At 33.0% G+C, this 26,071-nt stretch overlaps 1 non-coding gene across 1 annotated transcript; it reads right to left on the reverse strand.

The window, feature by feature from the left end:
* Positions 1 to 1,691: 1,691 nt before the first annotated feature.
* On the reverse strand, positions 1,692 to 1,773 carry TRNAS-AGA (transfer RNA serine (anticodon AGA)). The gene has a single exon. It is a non-coding gene; the product is annotated as a tRNA-Ser (tRNA).
* Between the last annotated feature and the right edge of the window lie 24,298 nt (positions 1,774 to 26,071).

Below are 26,071 nucleotides of genomic sequence, written 5' to 3' on the forward strand. Positions count from 1 at the left end.
TTAATTCCACACTAGTTAGACAGTTTCGTTCGTTACGGTATGAAAAACAGTTTCAATACAAGTTGTCATTTAACACAGAAGAACCTTTCAATACCGTAGATTTAGGAAAGAGGCCAAAAGCGGCTACAAATTTATTACCCAAGTAGACATATAACAAGCCTGTGCCTATGACGATAGAAAAGGAAAAGCACCTGATGGACTTACTGAAGTACATATCAGAATCACTGTGGAATTTTTACAAAAATCTACCCACAGACAAAGTCTTAGCTGATGTGCTCCCGAATTCATCAACCTCTGACGACGATTAAAAGTTTGAAGTATGTTTTAGCTAGATTTGTTAGCATATGTATTTAATGTTTATTGTTTATAGTACTTTAATATGCGTTGCAGTTAAGTAAGCTTGTAATAACTTGTAATAACGTAATACAATTTTCGATTATCCTCTGTGTTATCCACAGAGCCACCAATTCACGGTTGATAACCCACCTTTGAAGTAGTGGACACTTCACATACTTGGGCTCCCTGAACACCAAGGAGAACGTTATGACGGAAGAAATCAAGCCAAGAACGATCCTAGCAAACAAATGCTATTTTGGACTGAGTAGACATATGAGAAGCAGAAACTTAAGCCAAAAAACAAAAATAACCGTATACAAAACCCTTATACAACCAGTGTTGACATATGGGTCGGAGACATGCACCATTTCCAAGGCAGATGAAAGCCTCCTGCCTTTATTTGAACGAAGGATCCTGAGAAGAATATTCGGTGGCATCTGTGAAAATGTTTTTTGGAGAAGGAGGTACAACTACGAGATATATTACAGATATAAACATATATTTGGTGGTAAAGACGTAGTATCCCTTATAAAAATAGGAAGACTAAGATGGGCAGGACATCTGGCAAGATCACAGCAGAACAACCCTCCTAGAAGAATTCTTATGTCACAACCTGTGGGAAGTAGAAGTAGGGGTAGGCAAAAACTCAGATAAAGGGATGGTGTAGATGAGGATGGTAGAAAATAAGACGCAGCAAACTGGCAACAGTTGGCAGTGGATAGAACTGACTGGCGTAATAGATTTGGGAAGGTCGAGGCTATACTAATAATTGCTACTGCAAAAAGTGTATCTATTTGAGTAAAAAAAAAACCTCATAAAATCTCTAAAACTGAATCAAACGAAAAGAGAAAATGATAGCAAGAAAAAACAAATATCAGGAAAAACAGGGATACTTACTTCTCATCCAGGGACTCATCAGGACATTTTTTTAAGACATTACTAGCAATAGGTCACGGAAAGCATGGTAAATAACAATTGGGTTAAAACAAAAGTTAACGGGCTTAGCTAAGATTGACTACAGACCCACATTTGCACTATGTATAAAGTTAATCAGACAATAATAGACTTTTTTATTATTAGTAGCCAATAGGTTATTTATTTCATATGGAGGAAATATTTGCAAAGTTTGCAAGCTGTTTAAAAGAGTTCCTGAATGCTGAAGATATTTGGAATACTTATTTGGTCCCTTGTATTGGTTTTATACACTTGTTAACATATTTTTATATTAGTACATTTTTCCATTGTCGCCAGGTACCTACTACAATATCGATAAGCCTAACCTGAACATTTTATGTAGTAATAATATATAGGTTTTATAAATAACTATGTAAATTAAAAAAAAAACAAAAAGTTTTCGCAGTCAGTAGGATTCGAACCTACGCTCCCAGAGGGAATCTGATTTCTAGTCAGACGCCTTAACCGCTCGGCCATGACTGCTATAAATAAATAAATTTATTTCTAATATCTACTGATATAGTCCAGATATTGACATTATAATAATTATTTTATTAGTGTTTTATACTATTTTATAATAATTTTCACATTATATTATTAATAATTATATTAAGCTACAATAACTATTTATTGAATAATTTATACATTGGACTAAACCACAATGAATTGTTATAAAAATTGCGTTTCTATTCCTTTTTTATGTTAGGACTTCCAGTCTGCAAATCGATTTCAAAAAATTCCTGAAATAATGAAATATAAAAACAAAAAATATACAGGTTAAAACAATTACTTATAATTTTGCTTCAGGTTTTTTGATGGCGAATTTCGGACTAGAAATCGAAATTTAAAAAACATGCCACAAGAAAATAGTTTTGTAATTATCAGCAAGTTCACGGAAATTTTAAGAACAACGATGCTAACAAAATCCTAATGACAGTGTCTAGATCTAAAAATTAAAAAAGAAACGTGTTTCACAAATGTAAACACTAATAACAACTAACAACTAGGTATACTGTCAAAATAAAAGTTAGAATTAAAAAAACAATTATATTTGCAGCAGATTTTTGAAATTAGATCTAGAAATACGATTGACTAAAAATGTTGATTAGGTATATAGTGTCCAATATTAAATAGTAGAATCGTGGAATCTGAATTGATATACGATAAGAAGATCTTATGTGAAATGTATACGTATAGAGGGATTCTGAAGATCTCATTAATGCATCACATTATAAACGTGAAGTGTTAAAAAAAGATAGAAAGCGACTCATAATCTAAAACAAGATTTTTTTATTTAGCGTATGGATTTGAACAGTACGAGAAATATACATATACAAATATTAAAAGAAAATAAAACTAAATTTTAAATATTAATGTCTAATTCACACAGCCATTCAGTTGCTTTTGGGAAACAGTCTGAAACAGAGTGGTTTACGACCACTGTTATAGCACTGTGGACCCTCCGCACGACCCTATTTGAATAGAGTCAGCACATGTACCATGTCCCTTACGTATACGATTAAGCCTTGCCCATTGGGCCGGGGCAGATTTGAAGCATTAGGTTGAGGTGGATATCTGGATATAGTCTGATTCCATTGTTGGCATCCATCTTATTGACCATTGCCAATGTATATCATAAGTATCGGAAAGTTCTGATTGGAGGATTTCTAAATCTCAATCGCTGGTACTCTTTTGTGATGTGTGGTATTATCTTAATGGATGGGTAATTGTACATTGGCTACAATTTTCTGGTACTCTCTCGCTAATTCTGTTGAACGGCGTAGATCTGGTGAAGCAATATTACTCAAAATAGGGAGCCATCTCACGGGGTTGATTTTATTGTTCCAGTGATTATTCTCATGATTTGATAAAGTTGGTCATCAATTTTGTTGGTATGTGCACTATTTAGCCTTACTGATGCAAAATATTCTGAAGAAACTGAAAAAACTAAAGCTATTGTAGAGGTCCGAAGTGTATCTGCAGTAGCAATCCAAGTTGTTACAGCAAATTTTGGTATATTGTTTCTTGATCTCAGTTTACCAGCTGCGTTTGGAACTTTTGAATGTTAGTGTTTAATTAAGTGTGACGCCTAGATATTTAGGGTTATTGCTATGTTTGATAGCTGTGTTATTTAAAGTTACATTGAGAGTATCTTCAGCAAGTCGACTCAATAGGTTACAGAGATAGGTTTCAGTTTTACTTGTGTTAGGGCGTAAGCGCAAGTTCTTAAAGTAGGTACCTTGTATAGTTAGATCTTTGTTTAGAGCTCGTTCTCCCGATTGATTAGATTTATCTTGGAAGTCAGTGTCCAGGTCTTCTGCATAAGCGAGTTTTCTTGATTTTGTTTCAGGTATGATAATAATGCTAGCACTGAGCCTTGAGATAAGCCGTTATTCGGTGTTCTAATGTTACTCTGTGCATCGTTCATATATACTATTTTTCAAAGTAAAAACGTTCCACGTCACGATTTATATAAATATGTAACGTCACTTGTATTTAAACTTTTTATAACATCAACCTTAGAGTTCAAATTTCCTTAACACAGCTAATAATATGACACCCATAGGGAAGTGCTCGATCTTTCATAGGCGCCAACATGGTATAATAATCAGAAAAATTTAATCACGATTATATTGAGAATTTTAGAATTATATTAATTAAATAACGAAAAACATTTGTTATTATTAATAATATAACCTATAGATCTGTTGTTAACGAATCAACAGGCCAGACACCAGCCAGGGTCCTATTCGGACGCGAGATGCGACTACCTTGTGATCTAGAGTTTGGGTGTCGACCTGGAGAAGATGTAGCAGGTGAAGATTATGTGATCGAATTACGAAGAAGAATGGACAATACACGAGTTGGCCCGTTCCCACCTCCAGGTCGCTAGTGACCGAATGAAGAAACGGTACGACACGCAAGCCGAAAAGGGATGTTTTAAGAAGAACGACAAAGTCTGGCTCTATAATCCCAAAAAGCGAAAAGGTTGTTCTCCCAAGTTGCAGCAGTTTTGGGAAGGTCCATACATCATTATGGAGAAGATCAACGATGTCATCTACCGAATAAGCAAGATTCCGAGGGGAAAGCCGATGATAGTACACCATAACCGGCTGGCGTCTTGCGAAGGCGACCACGACGTAGATGAAGAAGTGGAAGTAAACCAAGTCCAATATGTGTCTGACCTCACGTTTGAGGAATTCATGGGTGCCTATGAAGGTACCGGTAAAGCAAGACATGGTGTTACCACTGAAGAAAAGCAAGATCTACTCGCGCTCCCCGAAGACTACTCGCTGGCCCTTACCATCCCGGCCAGTATCAAAGACGCACCAGGGTTGGCATCCGTCTTTCGAAGGAAGTTTGGCCGAATTGCAGAACTTCAATGTCAAGTGCCAGCTCCCGGTAAAACCTTGAAACTCCAAGATGCATCACGTTACCTTTTCTACCTGGTAACAAAAGACACTGCCCGTGACCAACCTACCTACCTTAATGTTCACAAAACTAAATTTTTATCATTTACATCTCGTTCAAATTCTACTAAACCAAATTTAAGTATTTCCATAAATGGTGAGGGTATTTTGAGTTGTAGTGATGTGAAGTTTTTAGGAGTGACTTTCGACTCTCATTTATCTTTTAAGACTCATTGTTGGAATGTATGTAAAAAACTCAATTCTAAATGTTATCAATTGAGAAATTTGGGTAGAATACTTAGTCTGCAACACCTTCGTCTTTTTTATTTTGCTGAGGTACAATCGACAATGAGTTACGGTATAACTGTCTGGGGTGGCTCTTCTAGTATAAAGGGCGTTTTTAAGGCCCAAAAGCGTATTGGCAGATGTATTGCAGGTGTTCCGTATGGTTGGTCTTGTAAAAACCTATTTAGAGATTTAAATATATTAACAGTGTATGGAATTTACATTTTGGAATTATTGATACTAATTCATAAAAATAAAAGAACTTTTTTATGTAACAGTGATATTCACTCACACAACACAAGAAATAAGAGACAGTTTGTAGTACCCTATCGACATTTAGAAATAAGTAGGAAGTCATCTACTGTCTCTGGTTTACTACTGTATAATCAACTTCCTCAAAAATTTAAAAACATTCATTCAACTACAGCTTTTAAAAACCAAGTCAAAGAGTACCTAGTGACCATGTGTCCTTATACATTAGGTGAATATTACCAGAGTGTATCTGTGAATGCCCAAGCTGCAACATAACCAAATTTAATATTATTTTAATTATATTATGATGTCCATATTGTACGTTTTATATGTATTTTAATGTTTTAAATATTTTTAGTGTATTGTTTTCATTTTTTTGTAATGACTTTATAGTGATTTATATTATACTTTGTAATTATTTAAAATTTATATTTATAATTTTAGTTTTGACTTGCTGTAAACCTTGTTGTAACTTACAGTCAAATAAACTATCTATCTATCTATCTATCTACCTACCGAGATGTATGGGAAGCCTTACTTCAAGAGCACGTACTAGAGTCCGACGTGCAAAAGTTAGCCATGATAAAGTTGGAGTACCGCCAATTAGATTGGAGGGTTATTCGAAATATGGTGGAGGAGATCTTTAAAGACACCGAAGTCCAGGTGTTAGTCTGTTGCAATCCTCATAGTTACTGGTGCGGAGAGAAAACCGTCCCTTGCCATTTTTATACAACTGGAAGTTGTAAAAGAGGGTCTAGTTGCCGATACCAGCATACCGTTCCAGTTCCAGTCCCGACAAGGTTCCAGAAGGAACCATCTTGTAAGAGGGGGGCAATGTTACGTAAAAATATGAGTCATATTAAAAACCTGTAAACATGTTGTTTATTCACTAATATGTTGTAGATTCTACGAGACCCTTCGATCAGCTGGCAGAAATCTACCTGAAACGGAAGCTTCCAGAAATCAGTCGAAGACCCCGATTTACTTTCTAGTATAATCAAAGGGATTCGCCTGAATTCTCGACCGGTTGTATTTTCATATATAATAACGGAGCTTTCATTGAAGGGGGACAGTTAATATCTGAAGATCGCGCGCCGCGTTTAAATTGTAACGTCCGATAGCTAAATTATATAATTAGTCAAATAAATTATTGTACAGTGGTTTAATAAATTGATATAAATTATGGTGTTTTTTAATAAATTAAAATAAGAACAATATAATAAATTAGAATTAATAAAAAATATTACAGAATTCTTAGATTGATATTCAATATTGATAATAGACAATCACGTCGTAAATATTTTATTGAACACAGACTGTTGACTTTCCATGCTTTATATATTTGTAAGTGCATTATTCACGTCAAAACTAAATTTCAAAATGTTACCCTCAACTCTGACTTTCATAATTACCGGACAAGACATGGGAGGTTGATAAGCGTGTGTAAACACTCCACAACTATTTTTGAAACTAGTCCTGATTTTGCAGGATCTAAATTTTACAATTGTTTTCCACTTGGGATGAGAACTGAAAATAATATTCAAAAATTCAAAAATAAATTAAAATCATGCTTGATCCAATTATGCGCTTACAACCTAAATGATTATTTTGACTTAATAAAAGACTACAGGGAATGAGGACCGACGGGGTTCAGAGATGCTCTATATTGCATATATTTTTTATATTAATCTATATTTTGTTGATTATGTTTTATGTAATTGTCCTATATAACTTGCTGATTATGTTTTATGCAACTATATGACTTGTCCTATATCACAATGTGATCTCATTGGATAGAGTTATGGAACTACCTAGTATTGCAGTAACGAGAACTTTATTTTAAGAAATTATATTGCAGAGAAACTTTTGTATAAGTTTTTGTTTTTTTTTATGAATCGTGGATCTTCCAAAATGGAACAATATGTAATTCATGGCAAAATGAAGACAAAAAAGAAGAAGAAGTGTCAGAATACATTAGTCAATTCGTTAATTATATTTTATTATTATTAGAATTGGGTTTCTTAAGTTTATAAATCTTTGAGTTTAGTTCCAAAATCCAATTTACTAGTGTATTGTATTCTTAAATAGTCTTAACATTTTAGAAATTTCTCACTTATTAACTATTTTGATGTTTTGGCAACGCTGTGGGGTTCTGACGTCGTAAATCTTAAATGACGTGCACTTATTTTTATATGAAAAATTCTATATACCTAAAATAGTTTGTTAGTTAGTAAATTGTTTATTATCCGGCAAGTTTTGAGGCAGGTTATGATTTTTATCAACTAATAAATAAGGTCCTCTCTACATACAGCATCATAGGTAGCTGTTAACTGTAACGACTATGAATGTTATGCCAGATTTTTTACGTTTTTCACAGCCAGGCCAGCCAGCTTTGATAAATTTAGTAGTATAGGCGAGCGGATTACCCCTATAAGCAGAGCATCAACCGACTAAAATTCTTTTTGCATTTCTAATGCATTAAACCTTTTTTATTCGATTCTATATATTTTTCCAAGATGAAATGTATTTTTTTAAAAATTTTACAACTGCGCCGGCAATTGTTGTTATTAACAAATAACCTATACAAAAAAGCAATTTTACTGAATTGTTTCGGAATCAAATTTTTAGGTGTATCTCATCAAAATAAACACTTTTTCTCTCCTGATAATTTTTCGAAAAATGCTTCCTTTTCGAGTTATTTGCATTTTTTTGTTGAAAAAATGCCTTAATTGACAATGAAATCAGCTTATTAGATGGAAATCCTGTTGCTGTTGACGAAAATTTTCAAATTATTGACAATGAAAACGATGTATAATTGATATAGTCACCACGTATATTAAAAGAAAAATTACATTATTATAGCATTGTAAAAAATTAATTTTAATTGTTTTAATTATAGTATGTCTATATAAAAATAATTAGAAATATCTTTTTTTTTAATAAATTGTAGGTACATAATATTTGTATGGAATTAATTTTTTAAATTTAAACAAATATTTCTACGCGCCGCACGCCTGTATCGCCACAACCGCTGTACACACTAGCGGTAGACTGCTCGAAAGGCATATTCGAAATATTTAGGTCCACATTTTTAGCAAGATAGAAAAAAATTATCCTTGTCAAAATATTCTAACTTGTACTCGACGGTTTATAGATTATAAAGCTATTTGTAGAATTGCAATTCATTTAGTAGTTTTTTAGAAAAAAAAATCCCAAAAATCACTAATTAAGGCATTTTTTTCAACAAAAAAATGCAAATAACTCGAAAAGGAAGCATTTTTCGAAAAATTATCAAGAGAGAAAAAGTGTTTATTTTGATGAGTTACATCTAAAAAAAATAATTCCGAACCAATTCGGTGAAATTGCTTTTTTGTATAAGTTATTTGTTAATAACAATTGCCGGCCCACTTGTAAAAATAAAAAAAAAATACATTTCATCTTGGAAAAATATATAGAATCGAATAAAAAAGGTTTGGTGCATTAGAAATGCAAAAAGAATTTTAGTCGGTATATTCTGTTTCTAAGCGTCTTTTGCTCTCAGCATGTTAACTTACTCACTATAAAGTGTTTTCAAATGGCGTCTAAGTTTATTAGATTCCATGTCGTATGCTGCCAAAATTTTTAAACAAATAATGCACCTAAGTCTTTCTTCTTTATTTATTGTAGTAGTGGTAAATGCAAAATTTATATATTCTTCCGAATAATTTCTTGATTTTGACAAAACTAGATACGTTAACAATTTTAATGCTTTTAACATGATAAAACACAACAGAATAGACGTATTTTGTTAAATATTTAAACCCTCTTTTACTATTAAACATTAAAATTTTGTTACCTAGCGAATTGTCGATGTTTTAAACAAATCCTAGCGCCTCCAGCAAAAATGATGTCATTACCAACATTTTCAGTGAAAATTTAAATAGATTCAAATCAAAATTTCATTAAAATGATTCAAACCACATTATTATCCCTAAAATTTGCGTTGAGCAAAAAATAATCTGTCAAATTTTCAGTATTTATAATTTTTATTGTTCTGTTTTTATTAGCAGCAAAAATATTTTCGTATCATTATTATTTAATCTTTAATGTTTACTAATTAAACGAAACTCACTCCTAAAAATCAAGTTATCTTAATTCAAATACTAGTAAATTAATAATAAATTTGTGAAGCCGTAACTTTATTAATGGTTTTCCAAACCCATTGTTGGTAGTTTTCGGATATTTGACTCGTTGGACTTTTATTTTTGAAATTGATTAATATTCTTTGTATTTAGTTATTGTAAAAATGAGGAAGTGTAATTCCTATTTGAACTCTTATGAACTTATTTACTTTAATATTCTCTATTTTGAAACTTATTTGGATTTAATACAGGTAATCAGTAAAATAGATAACAACTCAATGACACATTCTTGACAAAAGGACAAAATAAAGAGATTCAAACTAAATGCTCAAAAGAGGGGCAGTTTTTTAATAAACCATCTGAATTTTCTTTCAAAATCGTTCTTTATATTCTTTAATATATTTGGAGTAGCACTTGCAAAATGGATTACAAATACATGTTTCAAATTTTTGGCGGTTGTTGGCAGAGTTTGATACACCAAACTCAGCACACACGCTCATAAAAAGAAATTAAATGTTGTTAACATTGTTAACATTGTTAACTTGTAGCTATCGACTTGTCAGGAAATTCTTAATTTAAGTATACCCTTATATTGCTAAATAATGTGCTGGAACCCCGTTTAGCTTTATTACCACGTTTATTCTAATACCCAAATAAATAGTTCTTAACAGTAACTAAAAATCTCTTCGTATAAATTTAAAAATTTTCTTTTATATGGTCTCTTATTAATCCTCAATATACATTTAGAGTTCGTTCATGAATTTATGATTTTATTGATATGTAATTCAAAACTTATATAGGTTTTCTATTAATGACTTTCAGTAAAGTGTTTTTTGGGTAAGAAATGATCGACGAAATTCTACATTATGGTCTTGATCTCTTCCATACAAAATTTAATGCACTTGAATGTTATAGGGGTAGTAACCAAGATTATTTGGGTCTAATACTTATGCTTTCAGTAAACAATTAAAAAATTTCCAATTCGGTATTTTGTTATAATTCGGTATTGTTATAATTAATCCTACCGGTTTTGTAAAATCTTTCAGCAAGAGAAAAAATAAAACCAGAATTTACAAAACCATTGTATGGGTCTGAGGTCTGGATGTTAAACAAAGCATAAAAAAAATTAGAGAGGTATATCGTCGGAAAAAAACCGAAGCAGATGGTCACGAATTAAAAATACTTTACAAGCAGTCAAATATAAAAATATTTACGAAATTACAAAGATTCAGGTGAAATGCCATAAAAAGTACTACAAAGGAGGTCAGTTGGAACGAGAAACGATGAATGATGGAAATCGAGGAAAATAGAATAGAATAGAATAGAATCTATGGGAATCACGGACTAGAAAGCCAAAAACAAGTGATATAAGACAGTGAAGCACTTTAACACGTTAATTTCTTAATAGAGATAAAGATCAACTACAAATCACCTAAATGGTTAAAGATCTTACGTAATATTTTATAATTTAATCAATTATTAGTTATTATTGTACTAATTTAATTGTATTTTAGCCCTAGGTATTAATGGTTATGCACGTTAATCTGGGTATTGTTCTGAAGCTATTTTCTTGTGGCATTTTAAATTGATTTATATTTAAATGGGAATAAGCCACAATTAAAGGTTAAAATACGTATTTTAACCTTTAATTGTGGCTCATTTCCATTTAAATATAAATCAAGTTAATCTGGGGTATAGTAATCTTCAAGAACTCGAAAGGGAGTCCTAGGAAGATGAGTTGGGATTCTTCCGAATGTTCGGCCTAGTCAACAAACATCATTGAATGCCAGATTATTTCTGTATATTAGTTAAGAACTTAACGACCAATTATTTTCTATGATGGTTTAACTTCATAACAGCGTGTATACTGAAGATAGGTGAACTGTCTCTTACAAATCCAACGTCGTCTCAGTCGTTGTGTAGTCACATGGTACCAAGTATACTTTATCCTTTGATCTAGATTAATGTTAGTTATTGCGTAGCAAGAAGCCTTAAATGAGCCGGATTGTTCTCCGGGGATATATTAAATATGAATCTGTTATCTCGGGTAGATTTTGGATCTGTCTCTTGCTACCATTTTTTTTATTACGTTGATACATCCGTATTAATGTGGTGGTCGATATGTTCAATTTTATTTGAGTTTAGTTGTTATATTGCGAAAGGTTATAAAATCTGCCTGATTGTCTCACCTTGGATATGCAATATATATAAATCTGGTGTCCCTTGTTGAGCCAATTTGGTTCACCTTTCCCATTCAGCGATAATTATCTGAGTAGATGTATTACATTGGTTATAGCTAGTGTGTATTTTGGTCACTCCTATCTTTATTGGTGGTAGAGTATTACAACTCCTTTTACTCGACTCTTAAATTTGTGGTTATTTTTAATCGTTCGAGTCCGATGTAAAAGTGAAAGTTGTTAGTTATTTTATTATAGTGAGTGTATATTTCGGTTGCTTCTACCTTTAGTGGTAGTCGAGTGTTTGTAGTGTTGAAGCAATTATAATATGGGGTTTTATTAAATCCGCTCGATTGACTGTAATGCAATGAATTATATGTGATCAGTGTAGTATTTGAGTCACTATGTTATTTGGTTTAGTATTAACACTCTTGTTGGATCCCACAGTGTGTGATTACTGTCAATTATTTTTAGTTAGTGTTTATTCCTTTATATGTGGTTTCCACAGTTTAAGCAACTTAGTATGTGTTAATTCAATATACTTTTACCTTTCCCTTAGGCATTTAGAGGTATGTTTATAAATAAGTAATTCAGTCCACATGCCATTCAATAACTACAGACCATTTAATGGATTTATTATCTTTAATAATTGGGTTCCCAGTAAGAAATAAAAAGAAAATGGCTTTTTTTTCCCGAGTTCTAGGAGATTGTAATGATACGATCGTTAATAATCTAACATTTCGAACGTTAGTAATAATCACAGTCAAATAATGAAACCAAATCCCTACAATAGCTTTTAATTTGCCGCCATAGAGTGGGCCACTCACAATACTATCTGATAAGTCGATATCGAATATCGATATGTAGGTTATAATAGAATCGATTCCCTTGTCATTAAAGAGAAAACGAATACTAGCCAGGGGCCATGGCCATTTTAGAACAGAACTTCCAGAAGACAGGTTGTTAAGTTTAGTTGCGGCAGGCAGAACTTAGGAGAAAAAGGAAAAAAAATTAAGTTATTTTATTATTTTTTGGGAAATCTGAAGAGTTTTTTTGGTTGTTTGAAAAAGTATTTAGTTTATGTGCAGTTTTCATATTCTTATTAAGAAGTTACGTTGTTTTTATGGGAAAAACACACCGATAGGCTGGTAAGTTACCACACACTTTCCATTTAAATAAGTCCTCAATCATCTAAACCTTCTCACCTTATTAGAAATATCCAGCTTCATTATTATTTCTATACACATATATAATATATTCCATTGTAGTAACATTAAATATTTGAGCCAAGGTCAATTTTCATTTTTGGATTTGGGGAAGAATTAAAACGTTCATTTTGGCAAAGAAACAATATTAAGTTGGAATTTTCTGGGTGGTCTGTCAGTCCTAGTCAGCTGTTACACTAGTCAACGCGGGCTGAGTCATCTCAGAACCCCATCCACTACCTGGACAATAGACAGCGGATTAGGGAACTTCTTTCTCAGAAATAGGGTTACTAAGGACAATTATACTCTAGTTAAAACTAGTGATAATTTAAATTTTAATTTTTTATATCCTATCTATATCTTTCGATACTTAGGCATTCAGCCTAAGTGGGTTACAAAACAGGTTTGTGCACAATCCCTGGGTAGTACCCACACCTTGCTGAATCCTTTAAATTGCCTTAAATTTTTACATTTCCGATTGATCTTGAATTTATTTATTTACTAATATTTTACATAACAAAATAAGTGGTCATTATTCATTATCGAATTTTATGGTTACTAGTATGTACCTTTATTTTGTCAAATTGATGTAAGTAGTGTACTGTTCTAATTACTTAACTGACTATTGTCATACTTTTAAACTGCCTTTTTTAGTAACTTGTATATGTATTTAATTTTTTTGTGATATTTTAATTACTATTTACTGCATGTGAGTTATTCAAACAGTAATAACAGACCATTTTACCTCATTGTCAGAGGACTCTTTAGATCAATTTTTTGTATGTATTTATATTTTGTGGTCATAGTTTTAGGTAGCTGTTTCTTTTTTGTAAATATATATTTTTGGGAGATATATTTCAGTAATTGTTAGTGTATATACATATAGGGTTGAAATATAAGTAAATTAGGATTATAATATAGTGTGTAGAGCATTTCAGATTTTTATTTGTTTCCCACAATCTTTTATTTTTCAGTTATTATATAACTATAGATACCCCAAATTCGAGTGATATTCAAAATTCACCCTGGCACCCATCTCAAGATGATCTTAGGATTGATCTAACATTAAGTTAGTACAGGCAAGCAAACGTGCCGACCTCCTCCCTGAGCACAACTCTCATTCTCTTCTCTTGTAGTGATTCAAGTACACTCGCGATCATAAAATCCGGTTATTTCATTGAAAATCGCCGTTACTTCATTTTTAACGAGCTTTATCGTAAATAATAATAACACAAATACAAACTAATATTGCCACACTACAAATTATATACACTATATAATTTTAATAATGCCGATTTCGCGGAAAACTATACACTTCCCAAAATGAACGGTACCTGTAACTGCCGCTTGTTTTAAATATCTCATTTGTGCTTCGACTTTCTGTTCAAATGCAACAAACAAACGTTTATTATTGCCACCATTAGTGTTTATTAGTGTCAATATTAGTGTTTATTATTGTTTATTTTTTGCCAAAAATGCCTTGACTGTTGTTGAAACGGCACGCATTGTTGCGTTTGTGGAAGATGGTCACACTCAACGGCAAGTCTCAAGAACTGTTGGCGCAAGCCTTTCTACGGTTTAACGAGTGCTTCAACGCTTTCAGAAGACGAGTTTGCTAACCAGACGCCCTGGCTTTGGATGAAGAAGAACGACCACGGCACGAGATGACTGTTTCCTTGTGTTTCAGGCTTCACGAAACCGGACCTCAACTGCCGTTATGCATCGAAATTGCCTACAGGAAGTACGAAATTGCAATGTTAGCGTTGCAACAGTCAGGAGAAACTTCGTTCTTCTGGACTATCTTCTCGGGTAATGGCTACAGGACCGCCACTTGACCGTGCGCATCGAGTTGCACGACTAGCTTTTACGACGTGTAAGAGTTTGGAGGAGAACCGGTGAACGATTTTCACAAGCTTGCATTGCTCCAAGAATGCCATTTGGAGGAATCTTGGTCATGGCTTGGGGAAGTGTATCTTCCGACTTCCGCACAGAATTACCCTTCATCGAAAATGGCTCCTTAACTGCACGAGGGTAAATTACGGAAATTCTGGAAGAACATGTTATGCCCACCATGACAGGACTTGGAGAAGACGTAGTTTTTATGCAGGACAACGTGCGACCGCAGGTTGCCAGGATCAGTATGCAATACTTGGACAAGGTTGGAATTACGAGGTTACCGTGGCTAGCTAGATCCCCGGATGTAAATCCCGTCAAACATCTCTGGGACGATTTGAAAAAACGTATTTATACCCATAAACCTCCTCCTAACAACGCACAGGAGCTTAAGGATCTGTTAGTGAGAGAGTTGAATAACATACCGCAACATGTAATCCGGAGAAAAATTGAGAATACTGTATTCTATTATATTCTATTATTCTATATTAAAAATTCTTCTGCAAGAGGTTATTAGAGCAAGGAGAGGCAATACACAATATTAGTCATTGAAATTCCACCGATGTTTTACCACGTTCTGTATTTCTCATTTTTTCTTTCGTATGTCTGTTTCAACAATTTGGTTTGTTTTCTGCTTTTTCAATACAAAAACCGTTTTTTCTTTCTTTCAAAACAAACATTGATGACATATAAAAATACATTAGCCTAAAAAAAAGGTTATTACTGCACCAGATGCAAAAATATTTAAGAAACTTGAAATTTTCAAGGTGACCCCGATTTTATGATCGCGAGTGTATATTTTCTTTTGTATTGGTTACATTCCTTGTTGTTCAACATCTTACTTTAACCATAAGCGTCCTTATTTGCTACACGTCATCTTCATTAATTATAATTTCCCATTTAAAATATTAACACTTAGCTTTTTTTGGCCTCATATTAATTTGTAACATCTTCTTACATAATTTGTAACATTGGCTAAACTATTTCGGGCTTTTTCTATTATATGAATTAAGTCTAATTTTAAAAATGTTTTTTTGTAATAACAAAGCAGTTTTAAACATTTTAAATTGTTTATAACGTGAAAGTTTAAATTCAGCGTTTATTGAGCGTATTAAAAATACCTCACATTTTTTGCCAAAACGCAAAACTGAAATTTTATGCTCTAGGTTTTAAAAATTTGGATTCAACAATGTGACTGGTCAATGATAGTAATACATTTCATTGATCTCACGGAAATCGTAAAAAATTCCAAAAATTGCGTACCTAACATTAATTAATTAACAGCTTTATAAAAACTGATTTCTTTTGAGGCCAAATATAAAAATCTCATACGAAAACTGAACTCTTTACCTTTAAAATCAATTTTGATTTTTGTTGATAGAACAATCTGATCAAGAGATATCAAGTTTTTACCGTCGAGTTAATCCAAATTTTATTTGAGATTGGTAAGCATTGGTTCTGGGAGAACGGTTTATTTTATACAAAAAGTACTAATACACGTTTTCATTTAAAATTATCTCAGCTACTTTTTTAATTTGAAAAATTTTTCACTACGGCATACAAATTCATGGTAAATAGATTTCTTCCGTGTTTCCTCCTCCACAAGGGAGGATTTAGGGGGAAGCCCGAGGGTAGGAACGGTAAATTTTTTTTTGCATATTTTCTGGGTCCCGAAATTGAAATTATTAGTAAAATTCAGCTTGTTCGTATCATTTTTAAAGGTTCAGTGGCATTCTCGTCTCTGAGGACTGAAGTATTTTATTATTATTGGAAAGCAATAAATTTCACTTATAGTTAGAGCTCGTTTAATACAAATTAATTAAATGTATTGTATCTCAATTAACTTAATACGCATAATTAAACTTTTAAAGTCGAATGTCCAATTGCATACAACAATATTCTATAATATTTTGCTAGAACCTTGTATATCTTAAATAAATATCTCCCACATCATTTTTGTAGTCCCGCTTTCTTACTTTACTTGTCCAAAAATCTCAACGAGCTATTCTTAACAATAATTTGCATTTCAAAAGTTTTAGAATTTAAATTCGACATCTAACAATATAAAATCATCAACCGACTTGACGGCCACGTGTGCCCTCTTACATTGAACCATAGGCACATTGACGAACTTGCTAAATTATCAATCAAAATGCAAACGTGATTAGCGACCGAACTTTAGGGTGACAGTCCATCAGGAACAGCTATCGCCTACTGTAATTAAATTTAGGTACATATCTGTTAATCTGAATATCTAGATCAAGGATATGGCATTAATTTCCGGAGCAGATTCGAACTTTCCGGTGTACGTCGTCCCCTAAAAACAGAAATTCTAAAAATAAATGCCCTTTAGCAGTTACTGCATAGATAGCCCTTCAAAATATTTGCGCTTCTGCCAATCAATTACACAAAAGCATTACTAGCGGTGGTGTAGATTTTACTGATACAGATTAAGGAAAGTCACCCTATTGGAAACAGCTAAAATGAGAACAATAGGCACTATTCATGTATAAAACCCAATAAGACCTAAAAATTAAAACACTAAACATAAGTTATAATTTGTATTTTTATAGTTTATATGTAGTATGACCGTACATTTTGTAGGGAACACCATTACGGTTTAGAAAAATCAGGATAGGAATGTTTGAAGTCTTACAGGTAAGATTGTGAAGTTACTGGTACTACTATTGAAGAGACTGCTATTAAATATGACAGAACAAAATTTCACGATCCCCAGAGCATATTTATTTTCTTATTCTTAAGGACGTGTGTGGTCTCCCGGTTCTTTTTGTCCTTCCACTTTTCCTTGTTCTATCGTGGTTATATAACGGAGAAAATATGTACAGTGGAGTAGTACTAGCGTATACAGTTTTTTAATGGAGAAAATAAATTCAGTGAAATACTAGTACTGTATACAGTCCAGTAACATATACATAACTGCTACCTTGAGCCGACGCGGCGACAAACAGTTTTAGGTTCCAGGTGCTACAGGTAAATAATAAGTATATTCACTTTACTTACAGCCCAAAAACTGATTTTAGGTATTTTGCAAAAAATATAATGAACAATTTTAAACTACTCCCAGATCCTGTCAGCCAGATTATTTATTGCTAAACACTTTACGACTTTGCACAGCCAGTTATTGCGTGAAAACCTGGTAAGCTTCGACACAAAGACGCTTTTAATTGTTCGTAAATTTTAGTTATATTAACGTATCTCAGTTTATTTCTAGTGTCAGTTAATAACTAGATGTGAGAGTCTTCATTTACCAAATGATGCATATGAATGCGACCGAACTTGATCGCTGCAATATCAGTATAAGTACTAACACCGAATAACAAATTTAGCCTCAGCATTAATACCGCAGATATGATAAACAATTTTAGTGTCAGCTACTTTGTGTCCCGGACACGATTGTAACCGATTTCTGACACAACTTTACTATTCACAACTGTAAAATACTGGCACTATAATTAACGAAAACATTTTTATTGTCAATGAATGGTATTATCTCGCTTTCTATATCTTTGTACGTGTGCACTACCACAAATAACCTACCACTACCACCGATGTAGCGCAGTGAAGATGAAATACCGGTAAGTATATAAAACACCGTCCACAGAGAACAGGGTTCGAACCAAAGAACTGATCTGTTAAGAACTCCAACCAAGACTTTGAGGGTTTATCCAAGGTCAACCGTCCAAGCTCAGCCGTTCAAGTTGAAGTACTGGTCTGGTAAGAGCTCCTAGCCCGGGTCTTTGAGTATTGATCAAAGACCAAACTGTCCTTCCCGTCGGCTACTAAGTATATATTGGTCGCTTTATGCTTCTTGTCCGTATCGATTAGTGAACAATCGGACACCTCTCACCTAGACTAAGTATTCATTTGTCTTCCCTGGTCTTTAAGTATTGACCAGTATATCATATTTTGTCTTCAACCATCGCTAATATTTATTTTTCGCAGATATCAACAGCGGACCGTAGTGCCGCCGATTTTATTCACTAAGGTTTGCATTTTTGTTTTATTGTATATATTATGTAAAGGTTAATTTTATTTTGTTATCTATTTAAATATATTTTTATTTAGATTATACTTGCGTGCCTAATAGAACTACCCGACACATGTTTTATAAAGAAGTCAACGAGAACTTGTTTAAAGCGTAATTTTGTAAACCTTTCGTAAAATCAAACGGTCCAACTAAATCGGATCCAGTAATATAGTTTCAGCTGTGTAGATTCACTTCGCACACATCTTTCATAATCCTTAATTGATCTATTAGTCTTATTACTCCTAGTCGCTATTTAATTTATTCTGTGGGTTGTGTGTTTGCCTTTTTTTTCCAAAGACTTGAATAGAGTTGACTGTTGGACTTTATAAACACAAGAGTGGTTTTGTCAGTTCCTCCATCGGGCGCGTCCCCAGGTGGCGGATAGATAATGCCCTCACCGGTATAGCCGGCATGTAGGAAGAACATAAAATACTCCCTGCAGACAAAAAACTGACTAAGGGAACAAACCCTGACAGAAAACGCTGGCTCTTCAGGTTAAGCTATAAGTTAGCAACCTATACATGAAAAAAAAGATGCTGTGAATCATTTACTATTGATTTGGAATAGGACAAAAACATGTAGCAAGGATATTCAATTATTTATTTGGAAAGTACTTAGCTATTATAGACTAGAAATCACTGCAGAAATATAAAATTGATGTAACAGCAGCTCATTATCATGCACACTCGCCCATGTGTTCCGTTTTAAAAACACACACTGGAGATGGAAAAAAGTCAGGGTCTACAAAACTATTATCACACCAATAGCATTTTATAAATGCGAGACATGTGTGATGATAGAAGACACAAAACGAAAGCTAGAAGTGTTTGAAAGAAAAGTCCCAAGAAAAATATTTAAACTTATTACCGAATACGAAGTATGGAAATCCAGGTAAAACCATGAACTCTACCAATTGTTCAAAGAAGTAGCAATGTCAGAATTCATTAAACTTCAAAGACTTCGATGGACTGGTCATGTAGTTAGAATAAAAATAGAATTGTGTCAAAAAGAGCCCTAGATAGTAAAACGAAGGGCGCAAGAATAAAAGGAAGGCCACGAAAAAGTGCTAGGATGAAGTAGCAGCGGACGCGCAAAATTTGCTAGACGTGAGAACTTAGAAAAGATAGGCGCGGAAGCGGCGAGGTTGGAGGCATAGCTTGGAAAAGACCAAGGCCCGATTTTGGCTGCAGCGCCATTGGAGAGAGAGAGAGTAACGGCTACTCTGGAAATGAGTTAGACAGGCTCGGGTAGTCTGCAGATGAAAAATTATCTGGTTTTCAGGTCGGGAGAAGAGGAAAGACATCAATATGTTTGTGGTTTCATAATAAATAGAAGAATGTCTGTAGAAGAAGTCGGCCATAATAGAATTCAAGCCAATAAACAAATGCATATACACTTTAAGACAAAGCAAAATGGAAAAATCTAACGCTTTTACTGACATCACCCACTAAATGAGCAGATTCAGATGACAAAGATATATTGTATAAATAACAGTACACAACAGCACCCAGACACGACGTCAAAATCATATTGGACGATTTTAATCATAGTTTACACGATATCACTAACGATACTGGATACCGATTACAAGAATTTGCTGTAGTTAACAATATGTTAGTAAAATCTACGCAGTTCAAACGGAAAAACATTCATAAAGTAACGTGGGCCTAATGACAAACTACTCGTAACCGGATGGACCATGTACTCATTGACAAAAGGCACTCTAGTAATATTATCAGCGTACATAGCATGACTCAGATTACTTTTGGTGAAAACAAAGATGAGAATAAAGCTCATTAAGGCAACAAGTGAGGTATACCAACTCTCGAATTACATGAAAAAGAATAAAAATACCAATTGCGAATACAAAATACGTTTCAGACGCTTAAACAAGAGACCCCTAATGCAGAGCTAACATTTAACCAGAAATGGCAAAACAAGAGAAACCATACAAACAGTAGCAACAGAATAATAAAAAAGAAACAAGAAAAGTATTGAGAAGGAAAAAACACTTGCTAGAAAATTGGATAAAGCAACTTGAGAGCAACCACAAAACCGGTCAGTATAGGCAGTTTTATAAGAAAATTCAAACACTAAAGGGCAATAAGGTAAATATTCCGGGAATCATAAAAGATGACAGAGGACAACTTCTTATGGGAAATGCGGACATAAGCTGACAATGGGGGAAGTAGTTTAAACAATTGATAAATAAAGTACCAGTCAGCAGAACCCAAAATAGCATTACCAGCGCTTGAGGAAGTTACGGCAGCACTAGTGGCAGTAATAAATAACGAATCCGCGGGTCCAGATGGCATCTATGCGCAGAACTGTTTAAAAAAGAGAGAAAACAACTTCATGTACAAATACATCACCTTATAAATGAAATATGCAAAGAAAATAAATGCCGACGGAATGGCATAAAAGCCATGTACTACCAGTTTACAAAAGGGGAGATAAACATATATGTAAAAACTATAGAGCAATTCCATTCATTCATACAACCTATAAAGTTATGTCGATTATTCTTCTGAGAAGATTAATTCCGTACGCCCAAGAAATAATACACTGGTAATCATGTGGCTTCCGACCGGAAAGGTCAACAATAGACCCGATCTTTATCTTGTGTCAAGGGTTATGAACGAGTTGGGAATACAATAAAGATGTACATCAATTTTTCCAGATTCTAAACAAGCGTATAACTCTGTAAACGGGGATATACTGTGGAAGGTAATGGTAGAAATGGAAGTACCCAGAAAGCCGGTAGGATTAGCCCAGATGTGTATGCAGGATTCATATGCACGTATTCGAACTGGCAGAAGACATTAGATGAGTTTAAAATAGAAACGGGTCTAAGACAAGACTATCCACTTTCCCCTTTGTTATTTAACTTCGCTTTAAAAGCCGCATTTAGGAAAGCACAACCAAAATTAACAAACGGTTTCGCTGTCCAGGAAAGAAAGGTACTTGAAGCTTTTGCTGACGATATCGACACAATTGTACAATCCACATACTGTACTGTACAATTACACTTTTTAAAAGCGGGACCAGGGAAATAGGCCTTAAGGTCAACGAAGACTAAGTACAGGATAGTTACCACAAATCCAAGACTAAGAACTAGACGAATAATTTCAATAAATGAATATAATTTCGAAGATGTCAAAAAATCTAAATAGAGCAGTGCTAACAGCCAAAAATAGTTATGAAAAGGTATAGCAGCTAGAGTCATAGCTAGAGTGTATAATTCCCTAACAAAGCTACTTAAATCAAAATTGCTTTTTAAGATAGCTAAAAGAAAGGCATATAATACTGTAATTCGCGTAATATAAGCTGTAATAATGACGTATGAAAGTGAGACGTGGACATTGAACCAGATTAAAAAAACAGAATTATTTGTCCTAGAACAGAAAAGTGGAGACCAAAACATAAATAGGACCTCCAAGCTACTTTATAGAAAAGAAAAGATAGAACGATACATTAAGCAAATCGGATAAGATGGGCAGGGCAAGTACTGACATCAAATGATGAAAGAATTTCTGGGACAGAGCCAATGCCAGATCGCACAAGAACAATATGACAAGATGCAGTAACGAATGATCTACGTAAAATTGCGGTTCAACAATGGAAGGTTGCTACACAAAACCGGCAAGAGTAGAGGCAAATAGGAAACGCAGCCATGACTCTTTTAGAGTTGTAGAGCCAGGAAAAAAGAAGAGTTATAGAATATAATAAAATTTTGGCCATATCAACTTTGTGAATAATAGATCTACCGAGCATGCGCCTAAGTAAATCTCTTTAAATTTGTACTTCCTACACTTCCACCCATCTGTGTTTTTTTGTTTTAAATAGTCTATGGAAAAATTATTTGTCTGATTCTTTTTTATATTTTAATCAAACTTACTGGAGCTTTTTGTACATTCTACAATAATTTTTTTACGATTACTGTCACTATTTTCTTCAAAAGTTGGGAAAAATTTTTCAAGCGGCTCTGAGGTTGCTTTACCAGTGGAAATACAAGATATCTTTGGGTACTTCAGCATTGAATGGTTTGGTACATAATGAAGAAATTTGTTTACCGATTTGATATTATTTTTCATGTTGTGAATAATCTGATCTAACTATAGTAGATCTAATACTATGTCTGAGAGCTCATCGTTGAAATCGAATTCGTTTGGCTGTATCTGCGTTAATGATTTACTCCAGAACTAAATCAATTGGATGTTTTGAAAAAGATTTTCCATTCCTTTGAATGTAAAAGAAATCTTTCTGAAATTAATCAAACAGATCATGATGAGTTTTGGCAACTTTTTGTAAATTATCACAATGTTTTAATGTCTAACGAGCATAATTTTGTGAATTACATAAATATGAAAAATAGATTAGTGATTTTTGGTAGATTAATTTAAAAAATTATTTGAAATGTAAAATAGTAGAGGATAAAGTGTTTGCCTTTTAGAAACCCACTGATAGAACCTGAAGTTAATACATTACGTTGAACCATAATATTAGTTAATCCACAATTGACGATAACTTGGCCAATAGCTTTCATTATGAAATATAGCTAGATTGTAAGGACTTGTATAGAAGTATGATTTTATTCTTCGCAAATTTTGTGACTCTGATTCATTGTGTCCAGAACTACTGATTTATTATTTTAGTCCACAGATATAATGGTTTTTAAAAAAATTTAGAACGTATACTTCTTCAATAAAGCCAGTAATGTCTTCAAAATAAAATTAAATTTAAAAAAGTTTGCAATGAAGTAAAAATTTCTGATGTATGATATTTTCCAATCGAATTAATCGTTTCAGTTCCACTTATATTAAAAAAAAACAAGAACCCACGTAGTATATTTGTCCCTTCACAGGGACAACTTTTCCTGTAATATTAAATAAACCGATTGTGTTTTTTGAGCGCTGAAAACACATTGTACCTTGCAACGGACAACCTTACTAAAGCATTTAAAAGACCGCGTACGCCTATGGGTGTAGTTCAAACGATTTCCGATTGACATAAGTCAGCTGTTTTGGGTATATTTGCTCTGCTGTAAAACTTGTGCATAAATAATTACGTAGATTTCTGGTTTTTTTGATAAATAAAAACTGTAAAATTGTTAAGTTGGTAAGTAGAAAAGTTAGTTTTGCTACACCTATCAACAGTTTTGCATTTAAGCATAGTGTGCTATTTATATAGGGGGTATTTTTGTTATGTCCCTGTGCTATGCGGGACAAACGAACTTTATATTTAAAGAAATAATGCATCAGTGCTATACTTTTTATGAAGTTTTTAAAAATTGTATGTAATTTTTATGATTTAGACCTTTTGACTTAGATAGTCGTTACTAGTTATGGTATCTTTTTTATTTCAGGCAATATGGAAAAACAAAAAGCCCCTTACTGAACAGGAACTTGTGTACTATTTAGAAAATGATGACGACTCGGAAGTTCCGTTGTTGTCTGACAAAGAGTCTGACCATGAAGGAGACACAACTGACAAATATAACATTTTTTTAGTCCCGGTTGCAGATTATGATGTAGAAAATAGAGAACTAGACAAAACGTGCCCAGAATGACCAAATAAAAATGAAACGGAACTAAAAGAAAATGTTGATGATCTAAAATAGGAAATAGAAAATTTTCACAAAACATACGGCCTCACTGAAAAACCTAAAATTAAATGGATGAATAATGGTACACATGAAACAATACATATTAAGTGGTATAAACTTATTTCAGACCCTGTTTATGAAATGCCTCCTACTATTGTTTTTTTCATGGACTATTAGGATGATATTTCACGTAATTGATCTGGCTTTAGTGAATTCATGTCTAAAATACAAACACCAAGCTCTTGCATTAGGAATCAACAAAAACAAGATAATCGATCTTATGGCATTTTGCGAAAGTGTAGCAGAGCATCTAATACTATTTAAAAATACTTCTAATAAAAGAAGGTCAAGTGACACAGATTCGTAAGTTCAAGCAAAAAAAAGTGTGAAGCAAGACCTTTTGTAGAAATGAGATATGACTATAATCATACTCCCAATGTGGACGAAAGAAAAAAGATAATTATATATGCAAATTAGAGTGATGCAAAAATAAGACTTCACCTGTGTCTCATGAAAGGAACGAACTGTTTCTCAAAATTTCATTCAAAATAATGTTTGTTTTCCTATTTTTATGTGAATAAATATTTCCAGCGTAAATAAAGTTTTTGTATTATTTTTAGTCACCAAGACACAATGTCCCTTCAGAAGGACGTTACAAAAAACTACTGTAGATTGCGCAAATGGTACTTTTATTAATAATAATTATAAAATTAAGCAAGTAACAAATAAGCAAGTAAGGTAATACATATAATTTTTTTCTCAAAAAATGACGGATGTATACTTCAAGGCTACTTATCGTAGTGTCCATCTGGAGGGACAAATTCACTGAAAGGGTTAAAATTATCTTCAAAAACGATGTTTTTGGTCCAGACGTACTATGATATATAAGATATATATTCTAGGAATATTGAGATCAATACAGCGATTTAAAAATATTAATAAATTAAATAGTTGTTTACTAAATTTTATCAGGGCAAATATAAAACTAGAGTACACATTATGTAATATCTACTTGTCTGCTATAAAAACACATTCGTTGCAGCAAAGCGGAACCTTGCAGCTAAGCATAATTATATCAACAATTGCACCAGTAACAAGGCGATTAGTCATAGATCGATATAATATAAAAGTAGCTAGATAAGCAATCGAGGTGAATAATAATATTTAGTAAGTACTTTCACGTTAAAATAATTAATACGAAGAGGTAAAATTTTCACTGTTAAACTAATAAGCATGTGGTAAATACTTAAATCTTATCGTGTTGTTTAGACACACACATCTAGGTATAAAACGTTTAGATTACATAAAACACATTAAATTTTAAACATGTGGTGACACGAGGTTGATGTTATATGTCGAACTATACATAAGGAATATAAGGTCCAACAATAGGGAACTTGGTCCAACAGTTGATACCAGCCAACTGATTAATACAAGAAGTAAAATCAATTACTAGTGACAAGATCTTTAAGACAGCTAAAAGTGAATTTTTGGTCAACACTCACCTAATAAACGTCCAATGGGTATTGTTTATCACTAAATTAAGATATGAATTATATTATTGTTTTAATTAATATTATAATTAAATAAATATTTTAAATAAAATAAATATTAATAAGGTGTATTTAAAGTTAAATATAACTAGATAAAATCCAATAATTTTTATGGTACTGATGCTTTTCCTTCTTGTAAATTTTGCGGTGATATAATGTGGTAATTTTTCCTTTTTAATGTTTAGCATGGATTTTTATAATAAAAACTTAACTTAATGAAGAATATCTTTAT

This window comes from Diabrotica undecimpunctata, chromosome 1, assembly GCF_040954645.1.
Source record: "Diabrotica undecimpunctata isolate CICGRU chromosome 1, icDiaUnde3, whole genome shotgun sequence".
NCBI lineage: Eukaryota > Metazoa > Arthropoda > Insecta > Coleoptera > Chrysomelidae > Diabrotica > Diabrotica undecimpunctata.